Consider the following 18329-nt stretch of genomic DNA (forward strand, 5'->3'; position numbering starts at 1 on the left):
TTCTGTTTGGTCACATGGCTCTGGTTTGTAAACCCGTGTTTACTGTATGTAATCCCTGCGGTGCTGTTCATCACCTCTGGGAGAGGGGTTCGTGTTCTCATGTTGTTGTATTGTGTGATATTGACTTATGATAAGATATCATTGACAGTCATGGGTCTGAGCTGGTATGTGTATGTAGCATTTAGGTCAGGCCCATAAATCAGTCAATATCTTTCAGAATTGATTAATAATTGGACCCAATCTATGGGGAAGACAGGGGGAATACCTTCTCCCACTCTTTCACCTCCCCTTTTCCCTTTTGGTTGGTTACAACAATTTTTGAGAATTTTGAATACCCTTGGAATGTTCATGCCAGTATATTCCTATTGCTAGGTCTCCTGAATGCTTTCCCACTCCTGTTCAGGGTTAGCAAAAATCTTTTCAAGAGTACCACCCAGGGATCTTCCCCAAGACTGAATGGTCAGGGCTGGCATGGCATGTGGGAGAGTATGGGCGGGTATCTAGAGACCTTCTCACCCCCAATGGTTTGGAGCTTCACTCCTGAACAATTGCAAGACCCTGATAAAATGGTAGAATATTTGAAAGGAAAATGCTGTCTCTAAGGAGACACAACTTACTGCGCTGTGCTGGGCCCTGGCCACGATCTATCAAACACTGCTTGATAGTAGACAGCACCATCCAGAGGGAGAGAGTGGACCCATAGGCACTGCAGCTGCCCAAGCCCCTGCAACAGGCACTGCAGCTACCCAAACCCCCGCAACAGGCACTGTAGTCGAGCCAAAAGATCAACCCACACCAGTATCAGTCGCCCCTATACACAAAAAGAAATACACAAGGAAATCGGTTCGCTTAGTGAAAGATGATGATGAACCGGGGCCATCACGAGAACAAGAAGAAGAGCCAGAACCAGAAGTGATCACTCGATCCCTGTCCCTGAGTGATCTGTGAGATATGCGGAAAGATTTCAGCCACCTTCCAGGGGAGCGCATTATTACCTGGCTGCTCCGCTGCTGGGATAACAGGGCCAGTAGCCTGGAAGTGGAGGGCAGGGAGGCCAAGCAGCTAGGATCCCTGTCTAGGGAAGGGGGCATTGACAAGGCAATTGGGAAGAAGGCACAAGCCCTCAGCCTCTTGGAGGCGACTCCTGTCAAGTGTGAGGGAAAGGTATCCTTTCAGCGAAGATGTCATATGTCGGCCAGGCAAGTGGACCACTATGGAGAGAGGTATCCAATATCTGAGGGAATTAGCTGTGCGGGAAATGGTTTATTATGATCCGGAAAACGCACAGTTGCCCACAGACCCCGATGAAGTCCACTGTACCCGACCCATGTGGCGAAAATTTGTGCGAAGTGCACCATCATCGTACGCCAGCTCACTGGCAGTAATTGACTGGAAGAGTGAAGAGGCACCCACGGTGGATGAAATGGCTGGCCGACTCTGGCAGTATGAAGAGAGCCTTTCTTCCTCCCTCGTCTCGGCTGTGGAGAAACTGTCTCAGGATGTCCGGCAACTCAAAGAGGATATATCTTAGTCCCCACCTGTACAGACCCACATTTCAGCTGTTAGGAGTAAGCGTTTTTCTGCTCCAGAGAGGGGATATAAAGCATACACACCATGAGGTATCCTGTGGTTTTACCTGCGTGACCACGGAGAAGACATGAGGAAATGGGATGGGAAGCCCACCTCAACCCTGCGGGCACGCGTACATGAGCTACAAGGCAAGACAGCTGTAAAAAAGGACTCTTCCAGAAAGAATGCTGCTCCAGTTTCCACCGGGCAGCCCCCCAGACCAAGTTAAAGGCCAGATCGCACTTCTGATCCTCTTGAAGGGACTTCTAAGTCCTTTTTGCAAAAGGTGAGTAGGGACTATGACGAGCAGGATTAGAGGGACCCTGCCTCCAGCCAGGTGGAGGAAAGGGACAACAGGGTTTATTGGACTGTGTGGATCCGATGGCCTGGCACATCGAACCCACAGGAGTACAAGGCCCTAGTGGACACTGGTGCACAGTGTACCCTAATGCCATTGAACTATGAAGGGGTGGAACCAATATCTATTTCTGGTGTGATGGGGGGATCCCAACAGTTGACTCTGCTGGAGGCTGAAGTCTAACTGGGAATGAGTGGCAAAAGCACCCCATTGTGACTGGGCCGGAGGCTCCATGCATCCTGGGCATAGACTACCTCCGGAAAGGGTATTTCAAAGACCCAAAAGGCTACCGGTGGGCTTTTGGAATAGCTACCTTGGGAGCGGAGGAAATTGAACCATTGTCTAGTTTGCCTGGTCTCTCGGAGGACCCTTCTGTTGTAGGGTTGCTGAGGGTTGAAGAGCAACAGGTGCCGATTGCTACTACAACTGTGCACCGGCAGCAATACCGCACCAACAGAGACTCCCTGGTTCCCATCCACAAGCTAATTCATCAACTGGAGGGTCAGGGAGTGATCAGCAGAACCCACTCACCCTTTAACAGTCCCATATGGCCAGTGCGAAAGTCCAATGGAGAGTGGAGGCTGACAGTAGACTATCGTGGCCTGAATGAAGTCACACTGCCCGTGAGTGCTGCTGTGCCGGATATGCTGGAACTTCAATGTGAACTGGAGTCAAAGGCAGCCAAGTGGTACGCCACAATTGATATAGCTAATGCATTTTTCTCGATCCCTTTGGCAGCAGAGTGCAGGCCACAGTTTGCCTTCACTTGGAGGGGCGTCCAGTACACCTGGAATCGACTGCCCCAGGGGTGGAAACACAGCCCCACCATCTGCCATGGACTGATCCAGACTCCACTGGAACAGGGTGAAGCCCCAGAGCACCTGCAATACATTGATGACATCATTGTATGGGGCAACTCAGCAGCAGAGGAAGTTTCTGAGAAAGGGAAGAAAATAATCCAAATCCTGCTGCAGGCTGGCTTTGCCATAAAACAAAGTAAGGTGAAGGGGCCTGCGCAGGAAATCCAGTTTTTAGGAATAAGGTGGCATGATGGGCGGCGTCAGATCCCTATGGATATTATCAACAAAATAGCAGCCATGTCCCCACCAACCAACAAAAAGGAGACACAGGCCTTCTTAGGTGTTGTGGGTTTCTGGAGAATGCACATTCCAAATTACAGTTTGATAGTAAGCCCTCTCTACCATGTAACCTGGAAGAAGAATGATTTCAAATGGGGCCCTGAACAACGACAAGCTTTTGAACAAATTAAACAAGAAATAGTTCATGCCGTAGCTCTTGGGCCAGTCCGGGCAGGACCAGATGTAAAAAATGTGCTGTACACCGCAGCTGGGGAGAATGGCCCTACCTGGAGTCTCTGGCAGAAAGCACCAGGGGAGACTCGAGGTCGACCCCTGGGGTTTTGGAGTCAGGGATACAGAGGATCCGAGGCCCGCTACACTCCAACGGAAAAGGAGATATTGGCAGCCTACGAAGGGGTTCGAGCTGCTTCAGAGGTGACTGGCACTGAAGCACAGCTCCTCTTGGCACCCCAACTGCCAGGGCTGGGTTGGATGTTCAAAGAGAGGGCTCCTTCTACACACCATGCAACCGATGCTACGTGGAGTAAGTGGGTTGCACTGATCACACAACGGGCTAGAATAGGAAGCCCCAGTCGTCCAGGGATTCTCGAAGTGATCACAGACTGGCCAGAAGGGAAAGATTTCGGAATGTCGCCAGAGGAGGAGGTGACACGTGCTGAAGAAGGCCCACTGTATAATAAACTAACAGAGGATGAGAAGCCATATGCCCTCTTCACTGATGGGTCCTGTCGCATCGTGGGAAAGCATCGGAGGTGGAAGGCCGCTGTATGGAGTCCTACACGATGAGTTGCGGAAGCTGCTGAAGGAGAAGGTGAATCAAGGCAGTTTGCAGAGGTGAAAGCCATCCAGCTGGCTTTAGATATTGCTGAAAGAGAAAAGTGGCCAACGCTGTACCTCTACACTGACTCATGGATGGTGGCCAATGCCCTGTGGGGGTGGTTACAGCAGTGGAAGCGGAGCAACTGGCAATGCAGAGGCAAACCCATCCGGGCTGCCCCACTGTGGCAAGATATTGCTGCCCGACTAGAGAAGCTGGTTGTAAAGGTACGTCATGTAGATGCCCATGTACCCAAGAGTCGGGCCACTGAGGAACATCAGAACAACCAGCAGGTAGATCAGGCTGCCAAGATTGAAGTGGCTCAGGTGGATTTGGACTGGCAGCGTAAGGGTGAATTATTTCTAGCTCGGTGGGCCCATGACACCTCAGGCCATCAAGGAAGAGATGCGACATATAGATGGGCCCATGATCGAGGGGTGGACTTGAGCATGGACGCCATCTCACAGGTCATCCATCAATGTGAAACATGCGCTGCAATCAAGCAAGCCAAGCGGTTAAAGCCTCTGTGGTAATGAGGCCGATGGTTGAAATATAATTATGGGGAAGCATGGCAAATCGACTACATCACGCTCCCACAAACCCGCCAAGGCAAGCGTTATGTTCTTACAATGGTGGAAGCAATTACTGGGTGGCTGGAAACATATCCTGTGCCCCATGCCACCACCAGGAACACTGTCCTGGGTCTTGAAAAGCAAGTCCTGTGGCGACATGGCACCCCAGAGAGAATTGAGTCAGACAACGGGACTCATTTTCGGAACAACCTTATAGACACCTGGGCCAAAGAGCATGGCATTGAGTGGGTGTATCACATCCCCTACCATGCACCAGCCTCTGGGAAAGTTGAAAGGTACAATGGCCTGCTAAAGATTACCCTTAGAGCAATGGGTGGTGGGACCCTCAAACACTGGGACACACATTTAGCAAAGGCCACCTGGTTACTTAACACTAGGGGATCTGGCAATCGAGCTGGCCCTGCCCAGTCAAAACTTCCACGCCCAGTAGAAGGGGATAAAGTTCCTGTAGTGCACATGAAAAATATGTTGGGTAAAACAGTTTGGGTTATCCCTGCTTCAGGCAAAGGCAAGCCCATCTGCGGGATTGCTTTTGCTCAGGGACCAGGGTGCACTTGGTGGGTGATGAGAAAAGATGGGGAAGTCCGGTGTGTACCCCAAGGGGATTTGATTTTGGGTGAAAATAGCCAATAAATTAAATTGCATGATGTTAATAGCGATATACTGTATCAATGGTATGACCATAAGAATCACCCCAAACTAATGAAGGATGGACTTTGAAACTGAACAAAGTGCCACGATGATGGAACTAGAACTGACTTCAACAGCTGGTGCCCAGAAACTTTATCGAAAAAAAATCACATCTTTGACATCCAGGCTGTGAGCATGGACCATACCAGATACACTGGCTGTGAAAACTCCGGATGCAACGTGCAACAATCCAGCAGCACGCACCATTGCTCCTGCTCTGAGAGACTGTAATGGCAGATGGAACCCAAAACCATGGACTAAATGAACTCAACAGACATTTTAGAGCGATAGCCCATAGAGTAAGGCAATGAGATCTGTAAAATAATCTGGGCATGACGTAGATGGTATGGAATAAGGGGTGGATAATGTCCTGGTTCTGGCAAGGATAGAGTTAATTTCCCAAGGAGCCAGGACAGGTGAGCCAAGCTGGCAGGGGGCTATTCCATACCATGTGACATCATGCTCACCGTAAAAGGGGGCTAGTCGGGCAGGGGCAGGTTCGGCGTGTCGGCGTGGCTCCGGGACGGGTCGAACATCTGGTCAGTCAGTCCTCGGATCGGTAAATCATTCTCTGTTATCACCCATTGTGAATATCTGTTATCAGCACTGTTGTTGATTGTCTTCCCTCTCCCTTGCTGTCCCAGTAAACTGTCCTTATCCCAACCCTCGAGGCTTTGCCGTTGTTTTTCCGTTCTCCTCCCCATCCCGCCGGGGGAGGGGTGAGCGAGTGGCGCGTGGCACTTAGCTACTGGCTGGGGCTAAACCACGTCATTCTTGCACAAAACTGCTTCCATCCATAAACAGCTCCAGATCAGGATCCCTCAAAGGTTCGTCCTTCAGGTCCGGTCTGCTGGAATAAACTTGTTCAATGGTTAGCAGGCAATCATGTTCCAATTTCTCGGTAGGATTTTTCTGTTGACAGGAACATTGGTGGATTGCTGTGGTTTTAATTCCACATCATCTTGTTCCAATAGGACAACCTGGTATTTCAACATTCTGCTAGGGGATAGCCAGTGACCCCCCTTTTGTTCTAAGACAGTTATTACCATATGCGGTACGTATACCGCTATCTTTTGGCCCATAGTCAATTTTCCAGCTTCCTGAATCAGCAGCACCGTTGCTGCCACGGCACACAAACATCCCCGCCATCCCTTACTCACATTGTCAGGTTGTTTGGAGAAGTACCCCATCAGCCACTTCCAGGATCCCAGCCGTTGCGCCAGCACTCCAAGGGCCAGACGTTGCCTTTCATGCACAAACAGCTCAAAAGGTTTGGTTAGAGCAGGAAAACCCAATGCAGAGGCCATCATCATTGCCTTTTTGAGTTCTTTAAATGATTTTTGGCATTCAGGTGTCCAAGCCAAGTATTGGTCTTTGGATTCCTTCAGGGCTTCATATAGGGGTTTCACATACAGTCCATAATTTAGAATCCAGAGTCGACACCACCCAATCATTCCCAGAAAGGCTCTCAGTTCCTTTGGACTGTTAGGTTCGGGGATCTGACAAATGGCTTCTTTTCTTTCATTTCCCAATTGTCTCTGTCCTTGAGATATCTCAAATCCCAAATAAATCACTGCTTCTTTCCCTATCTGGGCCTTGTTTCTAGAAACTCTGTATCCCCCTTGGCCCAGGAAATTCAATAAACTGATGGTCATTTCAAAACATGTTTCTTTGCTTTCTGCTGCTATCAGGATGTCATCCACATACTGTAATAATATACCTTCTCCTTGATTCTGTTTCTTCCATATTTCTAACTCTTTTGCCAATTGATTTCCAAATATTGTGGGGCTATTTTTAAATCCTTGGGGAAGTACAGTCCATGTTAGTTGCGTTTTTCATCCTGTAGCAAGACTTTCCCACTCAAAAGCAAATATGCTTTGACTTTTTGTATCCAGAGGTATGCAAAAGAAGGCATGCTTTAAATCCAGCACAGTAAACCATTTATGTTCCTTTTTCAAAGATGTCAGTAAAGTGTATGGATTGGCCACTACTGGGCGTATGTCTTGAACTATTTGATTTATGGCCCTCAGATCCTGAAGTAATCGATATTCCTTGCCTCCTGATTTCCTTACTGGTAATATAGGGGTATTATATTCTGATTCACATTCTGCTAACAGCCCATATTCTAAAAATTTTGTGATTAATTCCTCTAATCCCTTTCAAGCCTCCCACTTAATAGGATACTGTTTTTGTCTTACCGGCTTGGCTCCAGGTTTTAAAGTCACCTTTGCCGGTTCTGCCAGTTTGGATCGTCCTGGAACTTCACTTGCCCATACCAAAGGAGTTACTGCATTGTCCACCACTTCTGGAATCTGTTCCTCCTTGGAGGAATCCTGTAACATAAACTCTCGCCTCTATGGCTTTTGATTCTGGTATTAGTAATCTAATTTCTCCATCTTTAAAAATTAATTGTGCATCTAATTTGCTTAATAAATCTCATCCCAATAAGGGCAACGGACATTCGGGCATGTACAAAAATTGATGTGTTACCCACTGTTTTGCCAGCTTAAATTTTAACGGTTTCAAGAAAGGCCAGTTCTCTTTTCGCCCCGTCGCACCAACTCCCTCTGCTGATTTATAGCTGAGTTTTGCTTTACATGTTTATTATTCTCGGTCAAGATTGCCAGAATTTTCCATCCCTTTGCATTTGTCTGACTTCTTTTTCTTTTTCTCTGTTGTTATACACAGTCCAGGCTACTTCAAGCATTTTACCTAAGTCTCTGGACTCAGCCCCTTCCAGTTTCTGGAGTTTTTTTCTAGGGCTGATTGTCCTATAAATATAGAGGCCAATTGTATAGCTTCTTCCGTGGTGGTTTTTTTGTTTGTTTGCTTGTGGTTTTGTTTGTGTTTTTTTTTTCTTCTCTGGGTCCAAATTAGTATATTTTCTAGCAGTCACCTTCAGTCTTTCCATAAAGGCTGAAGGGGACTCATTTAATTCTTGTCTCACTTCATAAAGTTTAGACCAATTAATTGCTTTTGGCATTGCATGTCTAACACCAGACAAAATCCACTTCTGATATCTAGTCAACATCCCTCTGGATCCTGGTTGATTAGGGTCCCACTCAGGATTTGTGGATGGAAAATTCTGGTCCACTGTCCCTTGTATAATCCCATTAGCATGAGCTCCTTCCACTTGTTTTCTGGCCGTATTTAATACCATTTTCTTTTCAGTGTCTTCCAACAAAGTATCCAATATTACTTGAAAATCCTCCCAATTGGGGTTTTGGGTTCTGATTATTGTTTCAACTACTTTGGCAACCCTTTCGGGATCATCCCGATAAGTGCCCGCGTTTTCTTTCCATGCTCTTAAATCAGTTATTGAGAAGGGAACTTTTACCATTACCGGACCCTCATTACCAACTGCCTGTCGAAGAGGGGCCTGGAGGGGAGTTAATCCATCTCCTCCCCCTCTTCCCCTTGTCCTCCCAGCAATCGAGCTGAATCCTTCCGTCTCCTCTTCCACAGGAGGGGCGGAAGCATTATTGGCCCCCAGATTTTGATCCCCTTGATCATTTCCTAGCCTTCTGCGAGGTGCAACCAATAATTCAACATCATCATCTTCAAATTCACATTTAAAACAACGTTTACTGATATTACAAGCTGAGCAACCTTTTCCAAATTTTTATCAGGTTCCTGCCCCTTTAATGCCATTACCGCAGAACTAGGTGAAACCAATTCACATTGCCTTTGCCATTCCGGATGATTTCGCAATGTGAAAAACAAATCCACATATGCCATTTCATTCCATTTACCTTCCCTTTTACAAAATAGCATCAATTGCAAAATTGTGTTATACTGCAATGTCCCATTTTCCGGCCACTTTTCCCCACTCTCTAAAGTATACAGTGGCCACCAGTGATTACAATATTCAACCAATTGTTTCTGAGTCAAAGGATCAATTCTTCCCAGATCTTTCCAATGTTCCAAAGTACATCCCAGTGGTGTTTTTCGTGGGATTGGTTTCTTACTTGGAGAAGTACCCGTCTCCCAGGGACTTAGTGGTTGTGATTGTGCACTATCACAAGCACTAGTCAGAGGGACCCCAACCCGCGTTAGAGCTCCCTCAGGGATTTCTCTCGGTGCGGGCCTGTCCCACCACGGTGGTAAGAGAAATCCCAACCTTGGAGGCTTCCCCTCCCCTGTGGGCCCTGCTCCACAGGCTTTCGCCTAGCAGAGACTTTTACCTGAGACGTCTCCCTAGCCCAACTCTGTGCAGCTTTCACCGTGCCTTACGAGCAGGCCTCCCGTGCTCCTGGTGCGGGCCTGTCCCACCATGGTGGTAAGAGCAAATATTCAAAAGAGCAAATATTCAAATCAAATAAGAATGCCTTTACCTCTCCCAGGGGTCTTGCTCAGAGCTCTTCTGTCCGGGGATCGGAGGTTCTCCTGGAGAATTCCCTGGTGCCGGCTGGAGGTCCTGCGATCCCACGGATCCGTCGAGGTTCAAAAGCAGGGTCCCATCTGGGTCGCCAAAAACTGTCACCAAAACCCGGGAATAAACCTCGTAACACCAATGTAGTGTTAAAAGGCAGGCATTCTTTATTGCAGCGCTGGATGCACGGGGGATAGCTCCACCCAACGTGCATGCCAGGTGATCACCAACACACAGGTTATGTAGGATCAAAACATACATATTCATCGTTTTTCTCAGAAAAGGCAGTCCTATGATAATCATTTCTTGGAATTCATTTCCATATTCTCCTCCCTGTCACGCATGCTCAGTGATTTGAGTTGGTGGTCCTCAAGGGTCTCTGGTGGTCGTCAGTGGTCTCGCACCCATGTTCGCTGGGTGACCCTCTTCTTGTGGGCGTGCCCAGTATCCTTGCTGTGGATGCACCTGTCCATAACAACTTCATAAGATTAATATCTCCGAACCTATTGTTCAGTTTGGTAGGGACTGTACATGTAACAGAGCAGCATTGTACCTTGCCATGGTCAGTTAGCTTCATTACCTATTACCTTGGTTACAAACTAATTATCTCAAACTGATTCTATAGTTTCTGTTTCACGGTCCCTATCCCACGGTTACAGGCTGGACACGCTTGGGGGAGCTCGCAAGGAGCCCTGGGCCAGCTGCACTTCGGGAGGGCTTGCAAGGAGCCTTGGGCCGGACACACTTGGGAGGGCTCGTAAGGAGCCCTGGGCCGACTGCACTTTGGGGGGATCGCAAAGAGACCTGGGCTGGCCACACTTCGGAAGGGTTCGCAAGGAGACACGGGCCGGCCACGCCGTGTTCGGGCTTGCAAGGAACCTTGGGCCGGACACGCTTGGGAGGGTTCGCAATGAGCCCTAGGCAGCCGCGCTTCGGGAGGCTCACAGTGAGGGGTTGGCAAGGAGCCCCGGGCCGGACAGGCTTCGGAGGGCTCGCAAGGCGCCCTGGGCTGGCCCCGCTGCCGGGGGCTTCCAAAGAGCCCTGGGCCGGCCATATTTCCAGGGGCTCACAAAGAGCCCTGGCCAGCCGCACTTCACGGAAAGTGCAAGGAGCCCCACACTGGCTGCGCTTGGAGGGGATCGCAAGGAGCCCCAGGCGGGCCATGCTTCGGGTGGGCTTGCAAGGAGCTCGAGGCCAGCTGCGCTTCGGGGGTATCACAAGGAGCCCCGAGCCGGCTGTGCTTTGTGGGGCTCGCAAGGAGCCCTGGGCCAGCCGCGCTTGGGGGGGCTCGCAAGGAGCCCAGAACCGGCTGCGCTTTGCGGGGCTGGCAAGGAGCCCCTGGCCAGCCACGCTCTTGAGGGCTTGCAAGAGACCCATGCGGGCCGCGCTTCGCGGGGTTGGCAAAGACACCCGGGCCGGCTGCGCTTCGGGAGGGCTCACAACGAGACCTGGGCAGGCCGCGCTTCAGGTAGGCTCGCAAGGAGCCCTGGCCCGGCCGTGCTTGGGGGAGTCTCGCAAGGAGCCCCAGGCCGGCCGCGCTTCACGGAAAGCGCAAGGAGCCGAGCACCGGCCAAACAACAAGGGGCTCACAAGGAGACCCAGACCAGCCATGCTTGGGGGTGCTCGCAAATAGCCGTGGGCTGGACGCGCTCTTGAGGGCTCGCAATGACCCCCGGCCCGGCCATGCGTCAGAGGGCTGACAAAGAGCCCTGGGGCGGCCGAGATTTGGGGAGCGCGCAAGGAGCACTGGCCCGGCTGCGCTTCAGTGGACTGACAAAGAGCCTTGGGCCAGCTGCGCTTCGGTGACCTCACAAGCAGCCCCAGGCCGGCCATACTTGTGGGGGCTCGCAAAGAGCCCTGGGCCAGCCGTGCTTCGGGGGCCTGGCAAGGAGCCCCAGGCTGGTCGCCCTTTGGGGGGCTTGCAAGGAACCCCAGGCCAGCCGCGCTTCACGGGGCTCACAAGAAGCCCCGGGGCGTATGTGCTTTGGAGGGTTGGCAGAGAGCCCCGGGACAGCCATGCTTTGGAGGGCTCTCAAAAAGCCCCTGTCTGGGCGCGTTTCGGGGGGCTGGCAAAGAGCCCCGGGCCGACCGTGCTTCGGGGGGCTGGCACGGAGCCCTGGGCCGGCTGCACTTTGGGGAGCTTGCAAGGAGCACCGGCTCAGCTATGCTTCGAGTAGGCTCACAAGGAGCCCTGGTCCGGCAGTGCTTCGGGGAGCTCGCAAGGAGCAGTGGCCTGGCTGTGCTTCGGAGGGCTGACAAAGAGCCCCGGGCTGCACTTTGGGAGGCTCGGAAATAGCCCCATGCTGGCCGCACTTCACGGAAAGTGCAAGGAGCCGCGCGCCAGCCACACAACAAGGGGCTCACAAGGAGCCCGGGCAGACCACACTTCTGAGGGCTTGCAAAGAGCCCGAGGCCAGCCACGCTTGAGGGAGTTCACAAGGAGCCCCAGGTTGGCCGCGCTCCGGTTGGTTCGCAAGGAGCCCTGTCCTGGAAATGCTCTTGAGGGCTCGCAAGGAGACCCGTGCTGGCCGTGCTTCGTGGGGTTGGCAAAGAGACCCAGGCCAGCCGTGCTTCGGGAGGGCTCGCAAGGAGACCCGGGCTGGCCATGCTTGTGGGGGCTCGCAAAGAGCCACAGGCCAGCCACGTTTGGGAGGGCTTACAAAGATCCCCGGGCCGGCCATGCTTGGGGGGTCTCGCAAGGAGCCCCGGGCCGGCAGCGCTTTGGGGAGCTCGCAAGGAGCAGCGGCCCGGCCGTGCTTCAGAGGGCTGCCAAAGAGCCCCAGGTCGGCTGCACTTTGGGAGGCTTGCAAAGAGCCCTGGGCTGGCCGCGCTTCACGGAAAGCACAAGGAGCTGCGCGCCAGCCACACAACAAGGGGCTCACAAGGAGCCCCGGGCCGGCTGCGCTGGGGGGCGCTCGCAAAGAGCCCCGGGCCGGCCGCGCTTGAGGGAGCTCCAAGGAGCCCTGGGTCGGCCGCGCTTGGGGGGGCTCGCAAGGAGCCCTGGGCCAGCTGCGCTTCGGGGGCATCGCAAGGAGCCCCGTCCTGGATGCGCTCTTGAGGGCTCACAAGGAGACCCGTTCTGGCCGTGCTTCGTGGGGTTGGCAAAGAGACCCGGGCCAGCCACGCTTCGGGAGGGCTCGCAAGGAGACCCGGGCCGGCCGCGCTTCGCGAGGCTTCCAAAGATCCCCAGGCCGGCCGTGCTTCGGAGGTTTCTCAAGGAGCCCCGGGACGGCCATGCTTCATGGGTGTTGCAAAGAGCCCTGGGCCAGCCATGCTTCGGGACGGCTCGCAAGGAGACCCCGGCCTGCTGCGCTTCGGGTGGGCTCACAAGGAGACCCCGGCCTGCCGCGCTTTGGGTGGGCTTGCAAGGAGCCCCGGGTCGGCCTCGCTTCAGGAGGGCTCGCAAAGAGACCTGGGCGTGCCGCACTTTGGGGGCTCACAAATTACCCTGGGCCAGCCGCGCTTCGGAGAGCTGACAAAGAGCCCTTGGCCGGCTGTGCTTGGGGGAGCTCGCAAGGAGCACTGGCCCGGCCGCGCTTTGGAGAACTGACAAAGATCCCTGGGCCGACCACGCTTCGGGTAGGCTTGCAAGGAGCCCCAGGCCGGCTGTGCTTGGGGGGGGTCTTGCAAGGAGCCCTGGGCCAGCTGCGCTTCTGGGGGCTCGCAAGGAGCCCCAGGCTCGCTGGCTTCGGGGGGCTGGCATGGAGCCCCAGGCCTGCCACGCTTCAGGGAGTTTGCAAATAGCCCCGGGCCGGCCGTGCTTTGTGGGGCTCACAAGGAGCCCCGGACTGGCCAAGCTTCGGGGGGCTCGCAAAGAGCCCCGGGCAGGCTACTCTTCACATGGCTCACAAAGAGCCCTGTGCCGGTCGTGCTTCACAGGGTTCGCAAAAGCCCTGGGCCGACCACGCTTCATGAGGTTGGCAAAGAGCCCCGGGCTGGCCACACTTCGGGGGGGTGTCAAGGAGCCCCAGGCCAGCTGCGCTTCCGGGCATTCACAAGGAGCCCCGGGCCAGCCGTGCTTCAGGGGGCTCGCAAAAATCCCCGGGCCAGCTGCGCTTCGGGGGGCTCGCAAGGATCCCTGGGCTGGCCAGCTTCGGACTACTCGCAAATAGCCCCAGGCCGGCCGTGCCTGGGGGAGCTCGTAAAGAGCCCCCGGCCAGCCATGCCTGGGGAAGCTCGCAATGAGCCCCAGACCGGCCGTGCTTTGCAGGGCTGGCAAGGAGCCCCAGGCGGGCCGCACTTTGGGGGGCTGGCATGGAGCTCCGGGCCGGCCGCGCTTCGGGGGGCTCGCAAGGATCCCTGGGCTGGCCAGCTTCGGACTACTCGCAAATAGCCCCGGGCCAGCCGTGCCTGGGGGAGCTCGTAAAGAGCCCCAGACCGGCCACGCTTTGCGGGGCTGGCAAGGAGCCCCAGGTGGGCTGCACTTTGGGGGGCTGGCATGGAGCCCCAGGCCAGCCATGCCTGGGGGAGCTCGCAAAGAGCCCCAGACCGGCTGCGCTTCGGGGGAGTCGCAGAGATAAGCACTAAGAGGTAGCCCATTAGACTTAGTCATATGAGTAGTCCCAAGACTTGACCTCATTTTCACCTTTTGAGAAATAATTATTCATTACAGTCACTTCAGAGCTAGTACACCAGCCGCTCATATTTAGGAAAAAGTCTCTAATGCATCCAATTTACCACTGAAAAGGAAGCAAGAGTCTCGACTGGTTCCCAGTTCATTCATTAAATATTTCCAAGAATGTGGATGGGTGAACTGTGAGGAAAAGAAACCATGACAACATCATTTATATTTCTCAGCTTAGTTATTGAAGAGCTCATGAAACACGTTGCCTTTATCAGAATTTACTCTGAAGTGGATTTTGTACTTTCCTTTCAGTGCAGATTATTTTAGAAATGTATATTTCAGGCTGTTCTTGGCACTTTCTAGGCCTTTGTAGGTAGTATATTTTAGTATATTTTAACTTTGAGTTGCAATCTGAATGAAAAATTGTGTGGGTGTTGGGTTTTTTTTTAAGAAAAGCGCTTTCACTTTCTCTCAGTTATTTATAATTAAAGGAACAAAATGTTGAACCTAGGTAGGAAGTAGTCTTCATAACCAGACTACACACAGCTTTAATTACAAAAGAAGGATCAAGGAAACAATTCTTAGCCTTGAGGCATGGTGTGTTAAAGTATTAAGGGTTATTTTAGCAGTATGAAAGCCACTGAATATGCTCTTTCTGCAACATTTGGGGGATCTATATGAATTAGTGTCACAGAAAAAAAGGTCATAAATCAATTTAGCATTCTGTTTTGTCCTAGTTTCGGCTGGGATAATTTTCTTCCTAGAAGACAGTATCATGCTGTTTTGGATTTAGCATGAGAATAAAGTTGATAACACACTGATATTTTGGTTGTTTCTGGGCAATGTTTACACTAAGTCAAGGACTTTTCAGCTTCTCATACTGCCCTGACAGCGAGGAGGCTGGTGCACATGAAGCTGGGAGGGGCCACAGACAGGACAGTTGACCCAAACTGGCCAAAGGGATATTCCATATCATATGACATCACAGAATCACAGAATCACAGAACAGTAGGGATTGGAAGGGACCTCTAGAGATCATCTAGTCCAACCCCCCTGCTAGAGCAGGATCACCTAGAGCATGTTGCACGGGATCACATCCAGGCGGGTTTTGAATATCTCCAGAGAAGGAGACTCCACAAACTCTCTGGGAAACCTGTTCCAATGCTTGGTCACCCTCCAAGTGAAGAAGTTTTTCCTCATATGCAGAGGGAACTTCCTGTGTTCCAGTTTGTGCCCGTTGTCCCTTGTCCTGTCACTGGGCACCATTGAGAAGAGTCTGACCCATTCCTCTAGACATCCACACTTTAGATATTTATAAACATTGATGAGATCCCCTCTCAGTCTTCTCTTCTCCAGGCTCAACAGACCCAGCTCTCTCAGCCTTTCCTCATAAGGGGGATGCTCCAGTCCCCTAATCATCTTTGTAGCCCTCTGCTGGACTCTCTCCAGTAGTTCCCTGTCCTTCTTGAACTGCAGAGCCCAGAACTGGACACAGTACTCCAGATGTGGCCTCACCAGGGCAGAGTAGAGGGGGAGGATGACCTCCCTCGACCTGCTGGCCACGATCATCTTAATGCACCCCAGGCTACCATTGGCCTTCTTGGTCACGAGGGCACATTGCTGGCTCATGGTTAACTTGTTGTCCACCAGGACTTCCAGGTCCTTCTCTGCAGAGCTGCTTCCCAGCAGGTCAACCCCTAACTTGTACTGGTGCTTGGGGTTATTCTTCCCTAGGTGCAGGACCCTACACTTGCCCTCGTTGAATTTCATATGGTTCCTCTCCACCCAACTCTCTAGCCTGTCCAGGTCTCACTGAATGGCAGCACAGCCTTCTGCTGTATCGACTACTCCTCCCAGTTTAGTATCATCATGCTCAGTATATAACTTGGGGGAAGTCGACTGGAGGATTAGACCATGGCTCGGGAATTAGCTGGGGACCAGTGGTCTGCGAGTGGTGAGCAATTGTGCTGTGCATCACCTGTTTTGTAGTTTGTTATTGATATTGTTATCATTATCGTTATTGTTATTATCTTCCTTTTCTGTCATATTAACCTATCTTTATCTCAACCCATGAGTTTTACCTTTTTTTTTCCCCCCCGTTTCTCTCCTCTACTGCAGAGGGCGAGTGAGCGAACAGCTGTGTGGTTGTTTTAGATGCCTGCTGGGTTAAACCACAACAGTTCTTTCAAAAACTGTCCTATACAACAAAACAAAATATGTCTTCATAGAATCATAGAATAATTTAGGTTGGAAGGGACCTCTAGAGGTTGAAGTCCAACTCCCTGCTTAAAACAGGGCCAAATTCAAAGTTAAATCAGGTTACTCAGAACATTGTCCAGATGAGATGGTCTCTGTCCTTGTCCAGCTCCAAGGACGGAAATACCACAACCTCTCTGGGAAAACTGTTCTCATGTTTGAGCAATCTCTCTGTGAAAAACTTTTTAAAAATCTAATAGCAATTTTCCTTGCTGAAACTTGTGACTATTACCTCTTGAACTTCCCCTGTGTACCTCCAAAAAGTCTAGCTCCATCTTCTCTATACTCCCATTTAGGTAGTGGAAGACAACAATTAGACTCTTCCTTGGACTTCTCTTCTATGGGTGTCTGGTGGGCTGACCTTGGCTGGATGCCAGATGCCCACCAAAGCCGCTCTATCACTCCCTCTCCTCAGCTGAACAGGGGAGAGAAAATATAATGAAAGGCTCGTGGGTTGAGATAAGGATAGGGAGAGATCACTCACCTATTACCATAATGGGCAAAACAAACTGAACTCGGGAAAATTAATTTAATTTATTACCAATCAAATCAGAGTCAACTAATGAGAAATAAAACCAAATCTTAAAAACACATTCCCCCCACCCTTCCCTTCTTCCCGGGCTTATCTTTGCTCCCGATTTTCTCTACCTCCTCCCCCTCAGCAGCACAGGGGGATGGGGAATGGGGGTTACGGTCAGTTCATCACACATTGTTTCTGCCGCTCCTTCCTCCTCATGGGGAGGACTCCTCACACTTTTCCCCTGCTCCAGCATGGGGTCCCTCTCACGAGAGACAGTCCTCCATGAACTTCTCCAACATGAGTCCTTCCCATGGGCTACAGTTCTTCATGCACTGCTCCAGTGTGGGTCCCTTCCACGTGGTGCAGTCCTTCAGGAGCAGACTGCTCCAGTGTGGGTCCCCCATGGGGTCACGAGTCCTGCCAGCAAACCTGCTCCAGCGTGTACTCCTCTCCACAGATCCACAGGTCTGTCCAGGAGCCTGCTACAGGGCAGGCTTCCCATGGGATCATGGCTTCCTTCAGGAGCAGCCACCTGCTCCAGCGTGGGGTCCTCCATGGGCTGCAGGGGGACTGCCTGCTTCACCATGGTCTTCACCATGGGCTGCAGGGGAATCTCTGCTCTGGCGCCTGGAGCACCTCCTCCCCCTCCTTCTGCACTGACCTTGGTGTGTGCAGTGTTGTTTCTCTCACATATTCTCACTCCTCTCTCTGGCTACAATTGCTCTTAGTGTTGCGCAGGTGGGTTTTCCCCTTCTTAAATATGTTATCACAGAGGCGCTACCACCGTCGCTGATTGGCTTGGCCTTGGCCAGCAGTGGGTCCATCTCAGAGCATTGGCTCTATCGGACACAGGGGAAGCTTCTAGCAGTTTCTCACAGAAGCCACCCCTGTAGCCTCCTGCTACCAAAACCTTGCCAGGCAAACCCAATACACTGATATACCTTTTTTCCCAATGGCCATGAAAGATCTGTGTTGTTACAGTAATATCTATATATAGTAACAAGATTTCTTAGCCCCTTAATTTTATGTCGTCATTTCACTAAATTGAGCCTAACTTCTAACCTTTGAAGATCTTCAATATGAAAAGCAACATAATAATCAATGTATAAATATTTGGATACCCTGTTGTTTATTAAACAGACTACAAACCATTTTTTTTTTAACTAAGGTCATTTTCTGCACTATCCAACCCTAATTTATGGCCTGAAGGGTTAATATTATACAGTCATTTATTTTGGAAGAAATGTGATCATTACTAAGCAATTCTCTTGGTTAAATAAGAAACTCTCCTTTCTTTATCCCACCTGGGTTGAGGTAATTGCCTTAGGCTGCAGGCAGGAGAATGGAAAGCAGATGAAGGAAGTAAAAGATTAATCATACAAAGGAACTGCCTAAACAAAGACAGGGCTACAATCAAAGGAAGGTAGAAAATCTCTCAGCCTACACAGGCATAGTGGAAAGAAAGAAGAAACCGCACAAAGGTATTCACA

At 51.4% G+C, this 18329-nt stretch overlaps 1 long non-coding RNA gene across 1 annotated transcript in view; it reads right to left on the reverse strand.

The window, feature by feature from the left end:
* Positions 1-16834: 16834 nt before the first annotated feature.
* LOC142599267 (uncharacterized) overlaps positions 16835-18329 on the reverse strand; it is a 675914-nt gene continuing 674419 nt past the window's right edge. The window contains exon 2 of the long non-coding RNA XR_012832897.1: positions 16835-16928. This is a non-coding gene — a long non-coding RNA (uncharacterized LOC142599267). The remainder of the gene's footprint in view (positions 16929-18329) is intronic.

This window comes from Balearica regulorum, chromosome W, assembly GCF_011004875.1.
Source record: "Balearica regulorum gibbericeps isolate bBalReg1 chromosome W, bBalReg1.pri, whole genome shotgun sequence".
Lineage (NCBI taxonomy): Eukaryota > Metazoa > Chordata > Aves > Gruiformes > Gruidae > Balearica > Balearica regulorum.